The 19,669-nt window shown below is 47.5% G+C and overlaps 1 long non-coding RNA gene across 1 annotated transcript in view; it reads left to right on the top strand.

Moving 5' to 3' along the window:
- Positions 1–1,598: 1,598 nt before the first annotated feature.
- LOC142662927 (uncharacterized) overlaps positions 1,599–19,669 on the top strand; it is a 21,317-nt gene continuing 3,246 nt past the window's right edge. Inside the window, exons 1-2 of the long non-coding RNA XR_012851038.1 lie at positions 1,599–1,639; positions 3,318–3,436. This is a non-coding gene — a long non-coding RNA (uncharacterized LOC142662927). The remainder of the gene's footprint in view (positions 1,640–3,317; positions 3,437–19,669) is intronic.

Raw genomic sequence — 19,669 nt, forward strand, 5'->3', positions numbered from 1 at the left:
CAGTACAGGATAAGTAATGTAATGTATGTACACAGTGACTCCACCAGCAGAATAGTGAGTGCAGCTCTGGAGTATAATACAGGATGTAACACAGGATCAGTACAAGATAAGTAATGTAATGTATGTACACAGTGACTCCACCAGCAGAATAGTGAGTGCAGCTCTGGAGTATAATACAGGATGTAACTCAGGATCAGTACAGGATAAGTAATGTAATGTATGTACATAGTGACTCCACCAGCAGAATAGTGATTGCAGCTCTGGAGTATAATACAGGATGTAACACAGGATCAGTACAAGATAAGTAATGTAATGTATGTACACAGTGACTCCACCAGCAGAATAGTGAGTGCAGCTCTGGAGTATAATACAGGATGTAACTCAGGATCAGTACAGGGTAAGTAATGTATGTACACAGTGACTCCACCAGCAGAATAGTGAGTGCAGCTCTGGAGTATAATACAGGATATAACTCAGGATCAGTACAGGATAAGTAATGTATGTACACGGTGACTCCACCAGCAGAATAGTGAGTGCAGCTCTGGAGTATAATACAGGATATAACTCAGGATCAGTACAGGATAAGTAATGTAATGTATGTACACAGTGACCCCACCAGCAGAATAGTGAGTGCAGCTCTGGAGTATAATACAGGATGTAACTCAGGATCAGTACAGGATAAGTAATGTAATGTATGTACACAGTGACTCCACCAGCAGAATAGTGAGTACAGCTCTGGAGTATAATACAGGATGTAACTCAGGATCAGTACAGGATAAGTAATGTAATGTATGTACACAGTGACCCCACCAGCAGAATAGTGAGTCACAAGCTCTGGAGTATAATACAGGATATAACTCAGGATCAGTACAGGATAAGTAATGTATATACACAGTGACTCCACCAGCAGAATAGTGAGTGCAGCTCTGGAGTATAATACAGGATGTAACTCAGGATCAGTACAGGATAAGTAATGTAATGTATATACACAGTGACTCCACCAGCAGAATAGTGAGTGCAGCTCTGGAGTATAATACAGGATGTAACTCAGGATCAGTACAGGATAAGTAATGTAATGTATATACACAGTGACTCCACCAGCAGAATAGTGAGTGCAGCTCTGGAGTATAATACAGGCTGTAACTCAGGATCAGTACAGGATAAGTATTGTAATGTATGTACACAGTGACTCCACCAGCAGAATAGTGAGTGCAGCTCTGGAGTATAATACAGGATATAACTCTGGATCAGTACAGGATAAGTAATGTAATGTATGTACACAGTGACTCCACCAGCAGAATAGTGAGTGCAGCTCTGGGGTATAATACAGGATGTAACTCAGGATCAGTACAGGATAAGTAATGGAATGTATGTACACAGTGACTCCTCCAGCAGAATAGTGAGTGCAGCTCTGGAGTATAATACAGGATGTAACTCAGGATCAGTACAGGATAAGTAATGTCATATATATACACTGAAAGCATTTGCTTTGGATGGTGGTAAATTATTATTATTATTATTATTAGAATCTGTTTGCTGACATTGTGGGTGATTTTTATAAGTGGATATAACTGCTATGATCCATATTATTTCTTATACAGATGAATTCTGCCCGGTGGGGTAACACTGTGATTGACAGGTAGGTTGGCGGGAGTTCCTGCGCTCCGGGGTTTGGGATATAGTATATATAGTGGTGTTCGGGCTGCTCTGAGGTTTTTTCCTCCCATGATCTTTCTCTGCAGTGTGGAGTGACTCACCGGTCACGGGGTTTTCAATGTCACGTCCTGAAATCCCACATGGCTGCGCACTATTTACACGGCGCTCACAATCCCCTCCACACCTGAGCTCCTGGCAGCGTTTCTTGATCCGTGCTCTGCAGTCAGTCACGGGTGTGGATCATGTGAGTGCGTTAGTAATCACCCCCCGAAACTCGATAAAGAACCAGTATTGACCACAGACACAATGATAACTATTAATGATTGTCATATATGTATGAGACTAAAACGATCCGTTCCGATTGGTGGATATTTGTACCATCGATTGTAAATGGTTAAGGTCTTCTTATAAATTTTTAGGCCAGGGCTACACCTAGACTTTTTTAGCGCTATGGATTTATTTTAAGGGTATGTTCACACGCAGTGTTTTCAGACGTTTTTTTTTAGGCGTAACATCACGAAAAACGCCTGAAAAAACGGAAGCTGAATGCCTACAAACATCTGCCCATGGATTTAGATGGCAAAAACTGCGTTTTGTTCAGATGGGGTGTTTTTTTTTACGCAGCCGTTTGAAAAAATGGCTCGTAAAAAAAAACCCTTAAAAAGAAGTGCATGTCACTTCTGGGGCTGTTTTTGATTGTGTCAATAGAAAAACGGCTCCAAAAAACGCATCAGAAAATGCGGAGAAGTGTCGGCAGCACGTCTTGGTGTTCGCTCCGTGTGACAGGAGGAAACGATCTCGATGATCGGCGCTCGCTGGCCCGGCTGAATATCGGCAAAAGGCCCTTAACTCTTTAGTGACCGCTTCAGTCCACAAGATTGCATGCAACCCAATGATTAATTTGCACTTCAGCTGTATCTCAACAGTCAGGCCATGTTAACACAGCTTATTTTCGGAAGTTTTTCGGGCCGTGAACGGCCGAAAAATCGGAAGCAGATCGCCTCCAAACATCTGCCCATTGATTTCAATGGGGAAAAACCTCATTCTGTTCCGACGGGCCGTTTTTTGTGCAGGTCTCTTCTTGAGCCATTTTTCATTGGCTCTATAGAAAAACAGCTCCAACAACAGCTATAAAAAACGCAGCGAAAAACTCGAGTTTGCTTAAAAAAAAACGGCTGAAAATCAGGAGCTGTTTTCCCTTGAAAACAGCTCCGTATTTTCAGACGTTTTTGAGTTTGTGTGTGAACAGAGCCTAACAATTTGCAACAATTGGAATGATTTTCTTTTAGAAGAATCATTCCGATCATTGTAGATCTCCTGCAATGTCTGCCCCGTAATGGCCAAAAAGTTACGATGGCACTGGTTTTTACGTAAAATTTATTTGGAAAATCGCCTGTTTTGGTTCATCTATTTAGATCTGCAGATGAATTTCTGTCACTTTAAGGCATGTGTAAACTTTTGCAACTAATTGCAACCCCTTATCTGGATAACCCATAGACAGTATTAATGGTGAGTGGAGGGAGTGAAGACACATGAATACAAGATCAGACTACACAGAATATATATGTAGTCTGTAACCATGGAGACACATCGGTTTGCACTGTATACGCAAAACAACTGGAAATTTTTTGCAATCAAGACGCTTCTTTTTTTTATTTCAGATGCATTGGAGCAATAAAAAGAAATTTGGCTGCAAAAATATGCAACATAAAGTAGTGATCATGAGGGGGAAGGATTTTACTAGACTTCTTGTCAATCATCCCATGGAAAAACACTGCAGGTCAGGCAGCCTCTCTTCAGCTTGAACTGGCTGATAACAGGGGACAATAGATTGTATTTATCTTTCTTAAGGCCCATTCACACGAGTGTGATTAACATCTGTGTGCTGCGCATGGAAATCACGTGCACACGGAACCATTGATTTTAATGGGGCTGTTCACACATGCAAATCCGCTGCAAAAAGAAAACCCACTGCATGTCCTATATTGGTGCGTTCTCACGCACCTATTTGCCCATTGAAGTCAAAGCGTGCGTGAAAACCACGCACCGCACACGGATACGTGAAAAACACACTCGCAAAGCACACTGATGCATAACGCAACGCACACGTGTTTTTCACGCGCGTGAATCTGATATGCCCGTGTAAATGTAACAGTCAGCCTCATCGCAGCTGAAGTGGCGGATAAAAGGGAAAACGGAACCCTGAAAACCGCATGCTGTGTCTGAGAAGTCTGCATTCACACATTATCAATGACTCCCTATGTATATAATCCACACGTTCCAAAAAGGAATATAAAAACTGGTTATGATACCTGTAAAGAACTGGAGGAGCCCTTTACAGTTTACATAAAGGATAAATCTACATAAACAGCAGAGTCACTTTCTAAATCTATGACATTACTTATCCTGTACTGATCCTGAGTTATATCCTGTATTATACTCCAGAGCTGCACTCACTATTCTGCTGGTGGAGTCACTGTGTACATACATTACATTACTTATCCTGTACTGATCCTGAGTTACATCCTGTATTATACTCCAGAGCTGCACTCACTGTTCTGCTGGTGGAGTCACTGTGTACATACATTACATTACTTATCCTGTACTGATCCTGTTACATCCTGTATCTCTTTATTTTATATAAATTTACAAAACATAAACTGAAAAACAAATACATAACTAATTCCATATAACCAAAAAGTCACAACCCAATTCTTATAAACAAATTTTCTTATATACATCTCTGTATATGAGAAGAGAAAACTATACCAGACCCGGCCACATACACCCCACTCTTATATACTTACATCTACACTTCATCCGAAGCTAAACAATAACTAGAATATATACAAACATCATATAAACGTCATCCAAAGTACTAACAGAAAATCCCCCGACCCGCGTCAACCAAGGGCCTAAAGAAACAACATAATAATGATGATAATAATCAAACAACATAATAATGATGATAATAATAATAAAACAACAACATAATAATAAAATAATAATAATAATAACCCCAAAAATCCAAAATATAATAATACTAATCCCAATTTTTTTTTTTTTTTTTTTTTTTTTTTATATATATATATATATATATTTTTTAATCACACTATACACATCCTGACTTTCCCTAACCTTACCCTTCTTACCTAAACTCCACCACCCCAGCCAGCATCTCGCCTCATGTCCTCTCACGTCCGCATAGTCCAGATGCTGGCCCCCACCACCACACCCAACACCCCAGCCCAGCCCCCCGCCCCATGTCCTCCCATGTCCGCATAGTCCGGGGCTGGGTCAGGCAAACCCCCCCCCCCCCCGACCCCCTCCCAACCTATCTATTAACCCACTTAAGTCTATCCCTATTCTAACAACATTTCTACATTATAATACAATACACGTCACCAACCTGTCCAAATACCAAACCATATACAAAATACACCGTACCCGAAAGCACCAAGTTCGGTCGCTTGTAAACCTTTTTCCTGCCATTTCAATCCTAAACAAAACAAAAATCTTCCAGTGCTTACCTAGCCCATCACCAGATAGAGAGAAGGGAAAGCCCCCCCCAGCTCCCCCCCAGAGGCCAAGGTACCACGTCCACCGCTGCACCCTCCCTATCGCTTGCCCTATCTCCTTACCCTATTACTAACCCTTTCTTGACCCTATTGAAAGCTGACCCTATGCTGACCCTCACCTTTCCCTTATTCCGAGTCCTATCGCTATATTTTTTATTGGTGCCTCAGCGGAACGCAGACCCCCACCTCCAGTTGAGCACCGGTGACGACTCCCCCTCCCTCATGAAGGCAGACACATTAAGGCACCCAAAAGGAAAAGCCCCTCCAAAGACGAGAGGCTTTGGATGCTCCCAATCTGCCAACCTCCAAAGAATGCACCTTCACCAGGTCACCCATGATATTGCTAACAACCTCATCCACTAGGAGGATTTTCTTCTGGGTAGAAACTAGACATCGTGCATTCCACATAAAGTGCCTGACCACTATACTGACTAGAAACAAGGTGCAATGGTCCCTACCACCGAGGTCTCCGAACACTCCATAGGCCCACCCAGCATAGGAGAGGCTGGTTAGGCCTGGCCAACCAATGGAGGCTCCCACCCTTTTGTATACCTCTGTATTGAAAGGGCAATGAAGCAGGAAATGCTCCATGCTTTCCAGCACTCCGCCACACTCCTCCCGGGGGCAATCCCGATCATCAGAGCTTCTGCACTTTAGATTGTCCCTCACATACAGTCTCCCATGGAAGCAACGCCAAGCCAGATCCCAAAACTTCTGGGGAATCCTCGCTGAATTTAAAAGTTTTAATCCCACCCCGAGGTCACTACTTGGGCAGTCTTTGAGCGCCAGGGGCTTCTGGAAGTGGGTCATCAGGACCCTCCTGTCAAGAAATTTTCTCGACATGGTCCTGATCTCCCACACCTCCAGACCCCACCGGCGAACAATCTTCAGCGCCAGGGTGGCATAAGCCGGGAGATGTCCGTGAGGTGTACGCAGGTCTTTCACTTGCCCTCCTCTCTCCCATTCCTGGAAGAAAGGCCGAAACCACCCCCTGCAGGAGGATATCCACCAAGGAGCCCTCTCTTGCCAGAGGTTTGCCAGGTTGATCTTAACAAAGGTGTTCACTAGGAACACCACCGGGTTAACCATACCTAACCCGCCTAGTGTCCTTGGTAGGTAAGTAACCTCCCTCTTGATTAGGTTGAGCCTGTTCCCCCATAACAGCTGGAAGAACAGGCTATAGACCCGAGTCCAGAGAGGTTCTGGCAAGATGCACACACTGCCCAGGTAAAGCAACATGGGCACCAGGTAGGCCTTGGCCAAGTGAACCCTTTCCCTCAGGGTTAAGGACCAACCCTTCCATTGGTCGACCTTCTGGGCAACTAGATTCAGCCTATCCTCCCAGTTCTTCTTGGGGTAATCACCCGGGCCAAATTCGACTCCTAAGATCTTAGCAGACCCCTGAGGCTCTGGAAGGGTGTCCGGGAGATCAAAACCAGGATCTCCTCCTCCCAGCCAGAGACTTTTGCACTTATCCCGGTTGATCTTGGACCCAGATGCCAATGAGTAACGCTCCACTTCCGACATCACCCACTCTGCCTCCCCTCTCGAGGAGACAAAAATGGAGACGTCGTCTGCGTACGCAACCACCCTCTGAGTGGCCTCCGGCCCCTCCAGGCCGGCCCCGACTCCCGCCAATGGCCCACGATCGATCCTTTTAAGAAAAGGATCAATTGCGAACGCATATAGCAAAGGGCTCAAGGGACAACCCTGGCGGACACCAGACCCAACCTCAAAGGGGGTTCCAACCCAACCGTTCACCAGCGCAAAAGTCTCAGCCCCAGTGTATAAGGTCTGTAGCCAATTGACAAACCCCCCCGGTAGGCCGTACCTCAGAAGGACCGACCAGAGGTACTCGTGGTCCACCCGGTCAAAAGCCTTGGCCTGGTCCAAGGACAGGATGTACCCCTCCCACCGACCAGAATTTCCCTGCTCCACTGCCTCTCTGACACTGAGGACAGCACTAAATGTGCTGCGGCCTGGAACAGAGCAATGCTGGACCGGCGAAAGGAGCCGGGATGCAAACTTCACCAGCCGATTAAACAGCACCTTTGCGAGAACCTTTCTGTCCGTATTGAGCAGCGCTATGGGACGCCAATTCTCAATACGGGTCGAGTCTTTACCCTTCGATAAAACGATCAAGGCCGACCTCCTCATTGACATTGGCAAAGTACCCGAGGAAAGGCACTCATTAAACACCTCAGTCAAGAGGGGAACTAGGGTTCCTTTAAAAGTCTTATAAAACTCGGATGTTAAGCCATCCGGCCCTGGCGATTTTTTGAGGGCAAGCCCATCAATCGCCAATCCCACTTCCTCTTCCTTGATCGAATCTATCAAAACACCGAGAGAGGGGTCTACCCCTGGCTCAGGGATGGTTTCAGCCAGGAAAGCCGACATCTCGTCTCGGTTTGGATCTTGCTTCCCCAAGAGGTGCGAGTAGAAGGATCTGACGACCTCCAAGATCCCTGATTTGGATCTCTTCAGAGATCCTGTACTATCAATCAGTCCTGTCACAACCTTACGACTCACTGACATCTTACAGTTCCTGTAGGGGTCGGGCGAGCGGTACCTCCCGAAATCCCTCTCAAGAACTAAAGATGTGTGCCTATCATACTGACACCTCCTGAGCAAAGCTTTCACCACGGAGATCTCCTCCCCACTACCCCCGGTTGAGACCAGATGTTCGAGTTTCCTCCTCAGTTCCTGATATAGGCGGTACCTACTCATGGACCTGAGGCTCGAGAGCCTGCGGAAAAATCCTGCCACCCGGACTTTAAACAACTCCCACCACTCAGACTTAGTACCACTGAGATCCAACAAAGGTACCTGGCTCTGAAGAAAATCCTCAAAGGCCTGTCTTATCTCCGCTTCTTCCAAGAGAGTAGAATTCAGCCTCCATATACCTCTTCCCATCTGGAGGGACTCTGCAATGTTCAAAGAGAAAATAATCATACAGTGATCGGAGAACTCCACCTCAACAACGGACACTGGTGAAGAGATGGCTTCCTCCTTCAAAAAAAACCTGTCTATCCTAGACCTACAACTACCTCTACGATAGGTGAAACCCGAGTGGCCTGGGGTATGCCTGATGTGGATATCCACCAGGCGAGCATCGCTAACTATATTTTTTAATGCTACACTATCGTAGGTCAATTTTTTATCTCCAGAACCTCCTCTATCTCGGGGTCTCATGACAGTATTGAAGTCCCCTCCAAAGATAACTTGTCGACCTGAAAAAAGGAAAGGCTTAATCCTCATGAAGAGACTTTTACGGTCCCATTTGCTCTGGGGTCCGTATATATTGATTAGTCTTAATTCCTGTCCCCTCATGAGGACATCTAAGATCAAGCACCTCCCCATTTCTAACTCAATCATCCGTCGGCATGTTACCGGTGCGGTGAAAAGGACCGCCACTCCGCTATAGGGCTCAGCCGCAAGAGACCAGTAGGAGGGCCCGCGTCGCCACTCCCTCCTAGATTTAACGACGTCTGCCAAAAGTGACAGCCTGGTCTCCTGCAAAAACAAAATGTCGGCTTCAACTCGGCCAAGAAAATCAAAGGCTGCAAATCTCGCCCTATCTGACTTAATGCTGGCAACGTTAATTGATGCCAGCGTCAACGGAGTGGGTGCCGCCATCATGGATGTTTGAGTTAGACGGCTTTCTTCTTCCCACCCCCCCCTCTATCTGATGAGGACCCCCCTTCTTTGCCTCGCTTCTTGCAAACTGAGGAGTCCATATTCACCACCCTATTCCCATCTTCATCCCCAAGTACCGGGTCAACCTCCCCCTCTGGGGGCAACGGCCCCTGCAGCAGGGGAGGCTCAACGACTCTAGGGTGCCCTACCATGCCCTCCCTCTTAGTATGAGAGGCTGGAATGTCCACGAGAGCATGGTATCGATCAGTAGAGCGCACCAGGGGGGTACAGGATTTACCTTCCTGGGCCAGGGCGGGGCCAGATGTATTTGGCCCTTGGGTTTTGCCCGGTGTCCCTTTTGCTGTAGGCTGAGTCCTCTCTTCCTCTCCCACACTTTCATAGTGGGAGGACTGAGAGTCCTCAGCCCTCTGCTCCCTTTGGATCCTCCTCATCTCCCCATTCAATTCGGCCTCCCCAGGGGCATCAGATTCAGGGGGGGCATCCAGATCCGAATCAGAGGTTGTCCCAGTTTCCTGGAGCGCCCTCCAAATCCTCTCCTTCCTTCGCTTCTCCGCCCTTCTCTGGCGAGAAGGGGGACCCTTCTTTGCATTCTTCCCTTGCCCCTGTGCCCCTTCGTCCCTGCCCGCACCCTCACCCACGGAGGCCTCCCTCCTTTCATCCTCCGCAGGTTTGGAACAAGCATTGACAACAGAGCGAGGACACCGACTGAACGGGTGACCTAAGTCACCACACAGGTTGCACCGAATACGGTCACACGATGCGGCTAGATGACCAATCCCCCCACAATGAGCACACTTCTGCACCTTGCAGCCTGCACTCAAATGTGAGGGGTCGCCACACCGGTGACACAACTTCGGCTGCCCCTGGTAGAAGACAAGGATCCGATCTCTTCCCAGGAAAGCAGACGATGGTATGTGGGACACCGTCTGTCCCAGACGCTTTAATTTAACCATGAACGTCCAGGCCCCTGACCAGATGCCAAACTCATCCATGTTCTTCCGTGGCATCTCTACTACCTCTCCGTACCTTCCCAACCAGGTCATGATATCAATACAAGAGAGTGACTCATTACGGGTAAGAACGGTCACTCTCTTGGGACCACTTTGGCGAGAAATTGCTTGTGCAGCAAAGTCTCGCCAGCCAGGCTCGTCCTTCATCAGCTCGTAGTTCCCCCAGAAGACCTCAAGGCCCCCTAGGTGAACAAAGCTGATGTCAAACTCGACCGAGCCATGAGGATGTATCAAGGCAAAGATGTCACTCGCCTTGAAGCCCATCCCCAGCAGCAGCTCCACCACCCTCTTTCTGGGAGGGCACGCATCATTGCCACGCCACCGGAGACGGACCACATTCCTCCTGGCTACAGCCTGCCCGGCTGTTGGGAGCGACCACTGATCTCCTCGTTGCTCTCGGAAGGCATTTAGACCATATCTGTCTATCCAGAAAGACAGGTCCTTCTGCACTCCCCCTATGGTTAGGGTTTGCTTTCCCTCTCTTAAAGCGTCCAAGAGACGTTGTTGCAAGTTACCGTCCCCGGACCTTGAGGATGAAGATGGGTGGGCCCGCTGTCCCCCCGCTGCCACACCAGCATAAGACCTGCCGGATGTCACAGCAAGAGGAGCGCCAGGCCCATTGCCCCTGGTTGATACCCCATCCCCACCACCCACCACCTCACCACCTACAGACACAGCACTCAACACCCCATTACCAGCAGACACTCCAGCAACTTTATTTACAGACACCTGCATACCCCCAGCAGTTCCCACATCCACAGCCGCAACTTTTTTATTTAACCCACCAGGTCCCCCTGCAGTCATCCTTCTGGCCAGGCCTGGTCCTATGTTATGTATTTTTCCTGTACATTTTGTGTGGGTAGACACTGCTTCAGTCTCCGCATCATCAGGCACCTTTGCAGGGACGCCACCAGATGTTATAAGCGATGTCCCCGCTGTGCCCTCCGCCTCATTAACCTCCATCTTTTCTATGTGCGGAACATTTTTGGGAAAGGGGCCACCGCCGCCCCCGACGCCAGCAGCCCCCTTCTCGCCTACACCACTTTTCAGTGATGCGGACGAAGGAGCCACTGATGTCACTGGAGCCGCCTCCGGCGCCGGACCACTCCCCCCTCCCACAGAGGAGTGGCCAACAGAGCCGGAGCCCCCTCTGTGACCGCCCTTGTCCGGAACGTCTGACGGCTTTACTGCGACACCGACAGACTTCCGGCTTTCAGACACCACATCCGGTTTCTGGTTTACCCGTTCTCCAGACCGCTGACTCGCATCAGAGACCAGTTTCCCGGGCTCGCCATTAACCGGACACGGGGACACACCCCCTGGCGTCACCAGGCCACCAGTACCGCCCCCTTTGCAGGGGTTGGCGTCCGGCGCCATTTTGACCACCACGTGTTCTAATGCCGGACCCGTAACACTCTCCCCGCATTCCCGCTCCAGCCCCACTGCAGAGGCTTGAGCTGGGGGTCTTGCGGGACCTGCGCTCTGATCCTGACTTTCATCTGGCTCAGAGCACAGGAAGGATCTTGCTGTATACACCATTTTAAATGAACCTTCAGCAGATTTTTTTTCCTTTGTCTTTTTTTTCTTCTTAAATTTTTTTCTTTTGCTTTTCCTCCTCTGCGGGTAACTCCGCACCGAAACAAAATCCCTGGAAGGATACCGGCGACTCCACGTTACGGATCTGTGTAAGTAATCCTGGAGGCCGCTCACTGTCAGTATCAAAACACTCTTGATTTCTCCCAGCTGTGAGTCCACCCTCCTCCTCCTCACTGCTCCTGGGTGCCTCAGAATCTGAGCCTTCTCTGGACTTTGCATTCTCATGCTCCATTTTCTCCACCACATTTTCCTTTGCTGTATCTTCCTCCACACTTTCTATTTTTATAGGTGCTGCCATCTCGGCAAACCTCTCTTCATTTTTTAATTTTTCACCAAACACCCCTCCGCCTGCCAAAATCTCCTCACGTCTCTCTTCCACTTCTTTTATTTCCTCCAACAAGGATTTCACATTTAAAAGGTATCGGGACCTCTTACCTCCTGAGGCTTTTGCAGCTCTTCCTCTGGCGACCGCCAAGTCCGCACGGAGCCGTTGCAGCGACTTCCTGAGGTCCCGATACTCCTCCAACCGCATAGCCAGACGGGAGCTGAAGTTCTCCACCGTCTCTCCGGTCCTCAGCTGTCCCCATTCCTCCACACGACCGTCATCCAAATGTCCGGACGGCGCTGGTCCTTCTCCAGATGACAACACCTCGATCACCCTGCCGGACCGCGTCTCCATACCCTTATCCAGGGTTCCAGCGTCAGGGGGAGCCAGGACAGCCTTGCCCCGAGATGATCTCCTCACCCCCGCGACTGTTTGCATATTCCCAGCCAGCTGGGATGACCCTCTACCCCCCGCTGGCATGCTCCGGGAGGTAGAGGTCTGAGGCTCCATCCTAGGATGGAACCCCCCTCAGGGTACTTTCCAAGCCCAGGCAGATGGTATGAGGCCTGGGCAGATAGGATAAGGAAAGTCCCTGGATCCAAGGCCTGCACGGAAGTCTCAGTAGCTCTCTCCACACGTCCTACTCCACCCACTCCAGAGCTGCACTGACTATTCTGCTGGTGGAGTCACTGTGTACATACATTACATTACTTATCCTGTACTGATCCTGAGTTATATCCTGTATTATACTCCAGAGCTGCACTCACTATTCTGCTGGTGGAGTCACTGTGTACATACATTACATTACTTATCCTGTACTGATCCTGAGTTATATCCTGTATTATACTCCAGAGCTGCACTCACTATTCTGCTGGTGGAGTCACTGTGTACATACACTACATGACTTATCCTGTACTGATCCTGAGTTACATCCTGTATTATACCCCAGAGCTGCACTCACTATTCTGCTGGTGGAGTCACTGTGTACATACATTACATTACGTATCCTAAAATGATCCTAAGTTACAGCCTTTACTATACTTCTAGACTGCACTCACTGTTCTGCAGCTTCAGAGCTGAAATCTCCCAGCATTTCCGGCTCTTTTTTCTTTTTACCATATGGTCATATTAATAAGTGTTACTCATATGTCCATTGCAGTGGTATATTTTCTTGGGAGGTACACAGCAATTTTCCTACAATGTGACCCCAACATCCAGTACATTTGTAGGGTGTATTCTCATGAGCTTAATGGTGACCTTTGTGTGCCGCATGGCAAATGGTGCGCATTTTACTGCAAATTCAGTCCGTTTCGTAATGCATATTTTGTGGTGCGGGTTGCACAAGTGATATACATTCGTTTTTAGATATAAATTTGCATACAATTATTTTTATTTTTATTATTATGGTAAAATTCCCAATGGTGGTCGATCCCAGTTGTGCAGCAGCTTTATAGTTAATATTTTATCATCATTTTTATTTTCTGGGTTGTTCCGCAGAACACATATGAGTGGGATTTTCTCACATTGTCCATGGGTTGTGTTTTCCCACAGTAACGGGGTCTCTTCAGTGTCATCAGGAGAAGCATTTGCACTTAGAGGTGTTGAGTGCAGCAGAGGCGGGGAGATAAGGAGGCTCCTGGGGGGAGATAAAACCAATTCCAGCAGACACCAGGCAGGAAGTAACACTCTCATCATTGACTTCTCCTTGTAGGGTCACAGCCTTGGTCACTCATCTGAATGTACTGACCCCTATACTGGTCTCCATGGTCCCCCTAATGTAGTCTCCTCGCTAGGGTTGCAGCTACAGGGGGTGCAGATGTAGCAGTCCAGCCGGGTCCTCGTGCCTGAGGGGGCCCAAAGGCTCCTGTATCAAGAAGACCCCAGTATTATACATGGCACATGGTAGGCAGGGGCCCCGGCCCAGATGTTGCATCGGAGTCCATCAGCTTCAGGTTCGGCCTCTGCTCCCTCCTTTATGTTTAGGCGCAGCACTGGTGTATTAGTTACTTGTAGTTTATAATCATTTTGTTTTTGCTGTGATGGAAATTATCTCTTCATATACTGACATCCGGCTGAGCTTATACACAGCAGCCAATCTAAACAAGCAGAGCTGCAGTGTAAAGCATGGGGAGGGATAGAGACTCTTATGAGACAGGGGGTGATTTCAGACTGCTTAAAGCTGGACATACACTAGGGATTTTGGATGGTCGAAAAAGCGGATTTAGAACATTTCCGGAAAATGTCGACCAAGGGGAGATATCTGTGGAAGAGTTCATCAGCCATGTTGGAGCTTTTGGGTCTTTGTCTGGTGCACTCCTTGGAAATTCATTCATGCCAAATGACAGATCTACATTCCATCAATAGAAGACCAGACCAGGCCACAGAACAAGGCGGCGATCGATGACGATTTGTCGTCTTATCTTACTTATCCGAAACAACCATCACAGACTGACCATGAACGACAAGGCGGCCTGAAATCAATAATGTATGAAAAACTTTAGAATCCAATAGGTGATGAAGCTAAGCTTAAGTTACTGTTTAAAGCAGTGTGCTAATGGAGCAGAGCGGCAGTGTAAAGCATGGTGGAGGGACAGAGCAGCAGGAGCCTGAGATTCCGATCAGACAGGAGGTGGATTAAATAACTCCAACAGACAATCCATCTGAGCTGAAGTCACTGATAACCGCTCGGTACCTGTGTACAGAATCGGAAGTTGGTGGAAATTCGGATCGTACAGTGTGAATGATGTTACCGGTCTGTGCCTATTGTTTCAACTAGAGAGAAGCGGCGTCAGAGAGTGTTTGGCATCCACTATCCTCCCCTTCATTCCACATTGTATTCAACTAACATACACATTCATAGGGGACTGAAGGGTGACAACGACTCCACTGCAGCTGGGACATCTCACGTCACTGGCCACCCGGGAGGTCCGCTGCGGTACCGGCCCAGGAATCTATAAATAGACATTTCGTCATGTTTCTTGGTTGGTTCTGGTCACGGATCAGACACCGATTCTGCCAGGCAACAGCCGAGCCCTGAACACATAAACCCAGGTCTCTAGGACAATATTAGAACAACACCACTACATGGATGGAGAGGATCAGCAGGTCAATCATAGATCTTATAGCAATAGGGAGGTGAAATACTGAAGTCTTCGGTCTTAACTTCATGATGATCCTAAATTACAGCCTTTATTATATTCCACAATTTTGAAAATTTAGAGCTGAAATCTCCCAGAATCCCCTGCTTGTTTAGTGTCTGTGTAGAGATTGCTCTGAGGATTTGCATTCTGGGCACTGTAGTCTGTACACAAGGCACTGTACAGTCAAACTATCTGTCTCTCCTGTATCCACTAAAGCTTATAGGGGTGTGTCTGTCCGCAAACTTGCTGACTGTTTCCAATTACAACGAGCAGACTAGTAACTGCTTTTCTTGGCTCTTCTCTATATTAGTAGGTCTATATGTTTAATGAAGAGGCTAGCAACCACTGAGGCTGTATATGTGGACTCTATGCCTGGCACTGTATGTGGACACTCTTTCTGAAACTGTATATGGGGGCACTCTGACTGACACTGTATGTGGACACTCTGTCTGACAACGTGAGCACTCATTCTGCCACTGAATATGTAAACACTCTGTCTGACACTGTAAATGTGGACACTTGGTCTGACACTGTATATGTGAATAGTCTGGCTGACACTGGTTATGAGACACTTTGGCTGGCAGTTTATAGGGGCACTCTCACTAACACTGTATATAGGGGAACTCAGTCTGGCATGGTTTTTGGGGGCACACTTTATCTAACACTATATGTGCACACTCTATCTGACACTGTGGGCACTCATCCTGACACTGTATATGTGGACACTCATTCTGACACTGTATATGCGGACAATCGGTCTGACACTGTATATGCGGACACTCTGACTGACACTGTATATGTGGGCGCTCTGACTGACACTGTATATGTAGGCGCTCTGACTGGCACTGTATATGCGGACAATCGGTCTGGCACTGTATATGTGGGCACTCTGACTGACCCTGTATATGGGGGCACTCTGACACTGTATATGTGGACACTGACACTGTGAGTACTCATTCTACCACTGTATATGTAAACACTGTCTGACACTATATATGTGAATTGTCTGTCTGACACTGGTTATGAGACTTTTGGCTGGCAGTTTATAGGGGCACTCTCACTAACAGTGTATATAGGGGAACTCAGTCCGGCATGGTTTTTGGGGGCACACTCTGACACTGTATATGAGGGCACTCAGTCTGACACTGTATATGTGGATACTATGTCTAACACTGTATATGTGGATACTATGTCTGACACTGTATATGTGGATACTATGTCTGACACTGTATATGTGGATACTATGTCTGACACTGTATATGTGGATACTATGTCTGACACTGTATATGTGGATACTATGTCTGACACTGTATATGTGGATACTATGTCTGACACTGTATATGTGGATACTATGTCTGACACTGTATATGTGGATACTATGTCTGACACCGTATATGAGGGCACTCAGTCTGACACTGTATATGTGAACTCTGGCTGATACTGTTTATGAGAAACTTTGGCAGTTTATAGGGGCACTTAATAATACTGTATATGAGGGCAATCTGTCTGACACTGTTTATGGAGGTGGTTGTGGTGTTGCGGCACTGGTTGTGGGGACACTGTTTGTCATTATGGTGGTGTGACCAGCATTTGAGGGCAGAGTTTTTGTATAAATAATGTACGCTCCAACCTTTACGTGCTGCATCTTTATTCTCTCTGAAAGCAGTTTTTGAAAGTGTTCAATTTTCTGTATGACAATTATTAGGGTATGTTCACACGTAGTCAACCAAAACGTCTGAAAATCCAGAGCTGTTTTCAAGGGAAAACAGACCCTGTTTTTCAGACGTTTTTTACCAACTCGCATTTTTACCAACTCATTTTTTTACCAACTCGTTTTTGGAGCTGTTTTCATTGGAGTCTATGAGAAAACAGCTCCAAAAACGTCTGAAAGAAGTGTCCTGCACTTCTTTTGACGAGGCTGTATTTTTACGAGTCGTCGTTTGACAGCTGTCAAACGACGACGCGTAAATAACAGGTCGTCTGCACAGTACGTCGGCAAACCCATTCAAATGAATGGGCAGATGTTTGCCGACGTATTGCAGCCCTATTTTCAGACGTAAAACGAGGCATAATACGCCTCGTATACGTCTGAAATTTGGCCGTGTGAACATACCCTTACCTTCCCATGATTCCTAGAGCCTATAGGACATGGGTAACATCACACAGGGGGTTAAGGACTCATCACACGTGAGGGCCGCAGCTGTGGTGTCATGTCTGGAGGAGATAACCTCAGGCACGGCCGGTCCCCATGAGATCATAGAGGCCACAGATAAGCACAATGACTGGACGCTCTCATGTTGTGGGGGTCACAAATATCCAGATGAGAGTCCAGGTACAAAGAAACCGGTCCTGTCCGTATCACATGTCTATGACGAGGCCTGCGGCTGGGGTAGACGATGAGACCTCTCCGAATGGACAGACCCCACGGGAGAACATCACGGTCACATCCCTACATGATCTAAACAAACGCTACAATCACGTGACTGAAAGGAGACGCCGCGCAATTCACTGCAGCGACTTTTCACCAAGTCCTATTCAAACGCTGAAGTAATTGACATCGGGGTATTCCAGCCGTTAACATTTACCACCCGTCCACGGGACCTCCACCGATGACTCCACACAGCTGTGTCCGCATCTGCCATAGAGTTGTATTGGGCATGTTGGACCACCCCTACCTGCAAATTCCCCTTAACTATGGACCTGCTGGTGGGGGGGGGGGGGGGGGGGGGGGGAGACGGGACTGAGACCCCATTCTAGCATTTGGTAAGGGTCCCAACAGTCGCATAGATGATAAATGTTAATGGAGTGTATGGGTAGCGTATGACCAGCCTTCGTGGAAAAATTAGCACAAGGCTCCCTTCCCCCGCTGGACGACCAGTTCTCCCGATCCACTTGTGATTTTAAGAACCATATTAGAGGAGTGGGTCTGGATGGTGGGAGCTGCCTGTCCAATAAATGAACCTCATAGACTCGAGTAAAGCTGCCCATAAACAGAAGAGGACCCTGACAATATCTATGGGCAGAGGTGCCACTAAAAGCTCCTGGGCAAAAATGCAAAAACAGCCCCCCCCCCCCACGTGTCATGTATATAGTCACCAAGGTGCGATTGTTGCCTCTCAACCCTCTATAGCTACACCCTTGTCTATGTGAACAGGACCTGTCTGATCATCTGCTTCCCTTGAAGATAAGTGGTGGCATATGTGTTTGGTAGCCGCTTATCTCATCCCTATTGAAAGATCATGTCTGTCTGGAGAGCTGAACGGTTACATTTACGGGGTAGTGTTTGGGACGACCGCTGTCTTCTGTGCATGGCCTGAGCCTGGCTTTATTTCTGTACACGCGTTTTTTTCGTGTCCATGATTTCCAAACACAAAAAACCCAGATTTTTGTGTGACTATGAAATTGCGAGCACATGAAACGGTGTGTACGCATGCGATTTCATGATAAGCCACGATATCGCATTGTGATTTACCGCAATTGCACAGTCTGATAACCGAGCTGCGTAATATCGCCCCCTGGAGCCCGGGCTTATTCTACCATCCGCAGCAGCCGATCATTGTGGGATCACCCAGCAGCTTGTAGTTACCAGAGGTGGATAAAGAGTTAACTCCCTGGCAGCGGAGCGGAGCAGACTGTGCGGAGACGCGGTGTACTTCACCGTCCTGTGCATTAGTCTCTATTTATAGATGGAAATGTTCTGTGCTCTCTCCAGGTACGGAAATGCTGGAGCAATAATAATGTCAGCAATATCCATTACTATAGATTGAGGCAGAATATATGGGAAGAGATAATGGCTGTCTACAGAGGAGCAACCAAATCCAGTCATCATGTTACCAGTGCAGAGGTGGAGGGAGGGATAATGGCTGTCTACAGAGGAGTAACCGAATCCAGTCATCATGTCACCAGTGCAGAGGTGGAGGGAGGGATAATGGCTGTCTACAGAGGAGCAACCGAATCCAGTCATCATGTCACCAGTGCAGAGGTGGAGGGAGGGATAATGGCTGTCTACAGAGGAGCAACCGAATCCAGTCATCATGTCACCAGTGCAGAGGTGGAGGGAGGGATAATGGCTGTCTACAGAGGAGCAACCGAATCCAGTCATCATGTCACCAGTGCAGAGGTGGACGGAGAGATAATGGCTGTCTACAGAGGAGTAACCGAATCCAGTCATCATGTCACCAGTGCAGAGGTGGAGGGAGGGATAATGGCTGTCTACAGAGGAGCAACCGAATCCAGTCATCATATCACCAGTGCAGAGGTGGAGAGAAAATAAATGTCTACAGAGGAGCAACTTATACACATTGTCAATATGTCCCCAGTGCAGAGGTGGAGGGAGGGATAATGATGATCAAAATCTGTGGCACTTTGCAGGTTCTTTTGCGTGCTTTGGGAAGGGTTTCCATGGTACAAGTTACCACATATCCTTAGCGTTGTATACCAACATTTATATTTTTCTATTGACCAGCGACAATAGTGTTTGACAAAGGCCAAATTGTGGCCAAAACTTTACTTATTGCCTTATCCTAAATAAATCCATTTTTGCAAACTATTCTAAGGAGTGCTTGAGTTTACCTCTTCACGATGGAGGGATAATGACATGTTGACAGTGGTTATAAGTTGCTCCTCTGTAGACAGCCTCCAGTAAAGAGGTGGAGGGATAATGTCTGTCCACAGAGGAGCAAGTGTAGAGGTGGAGGGATAAAGGTC

Source organism: Rhinoderma darwinii, chromosome 11, assembly GCF_050947455.1.
Source record: "Rhinoderma darwinii isolate aRhiDar2 chromosome 11, aRhiDar2.hap1, whole genome shotgun sequence".
NCBI lineage: Eukaryota > Metazoa > Chordata > Amphibia > Anura > Rhinodermatidae > Rhinoderma > Rhinoderma darwinii.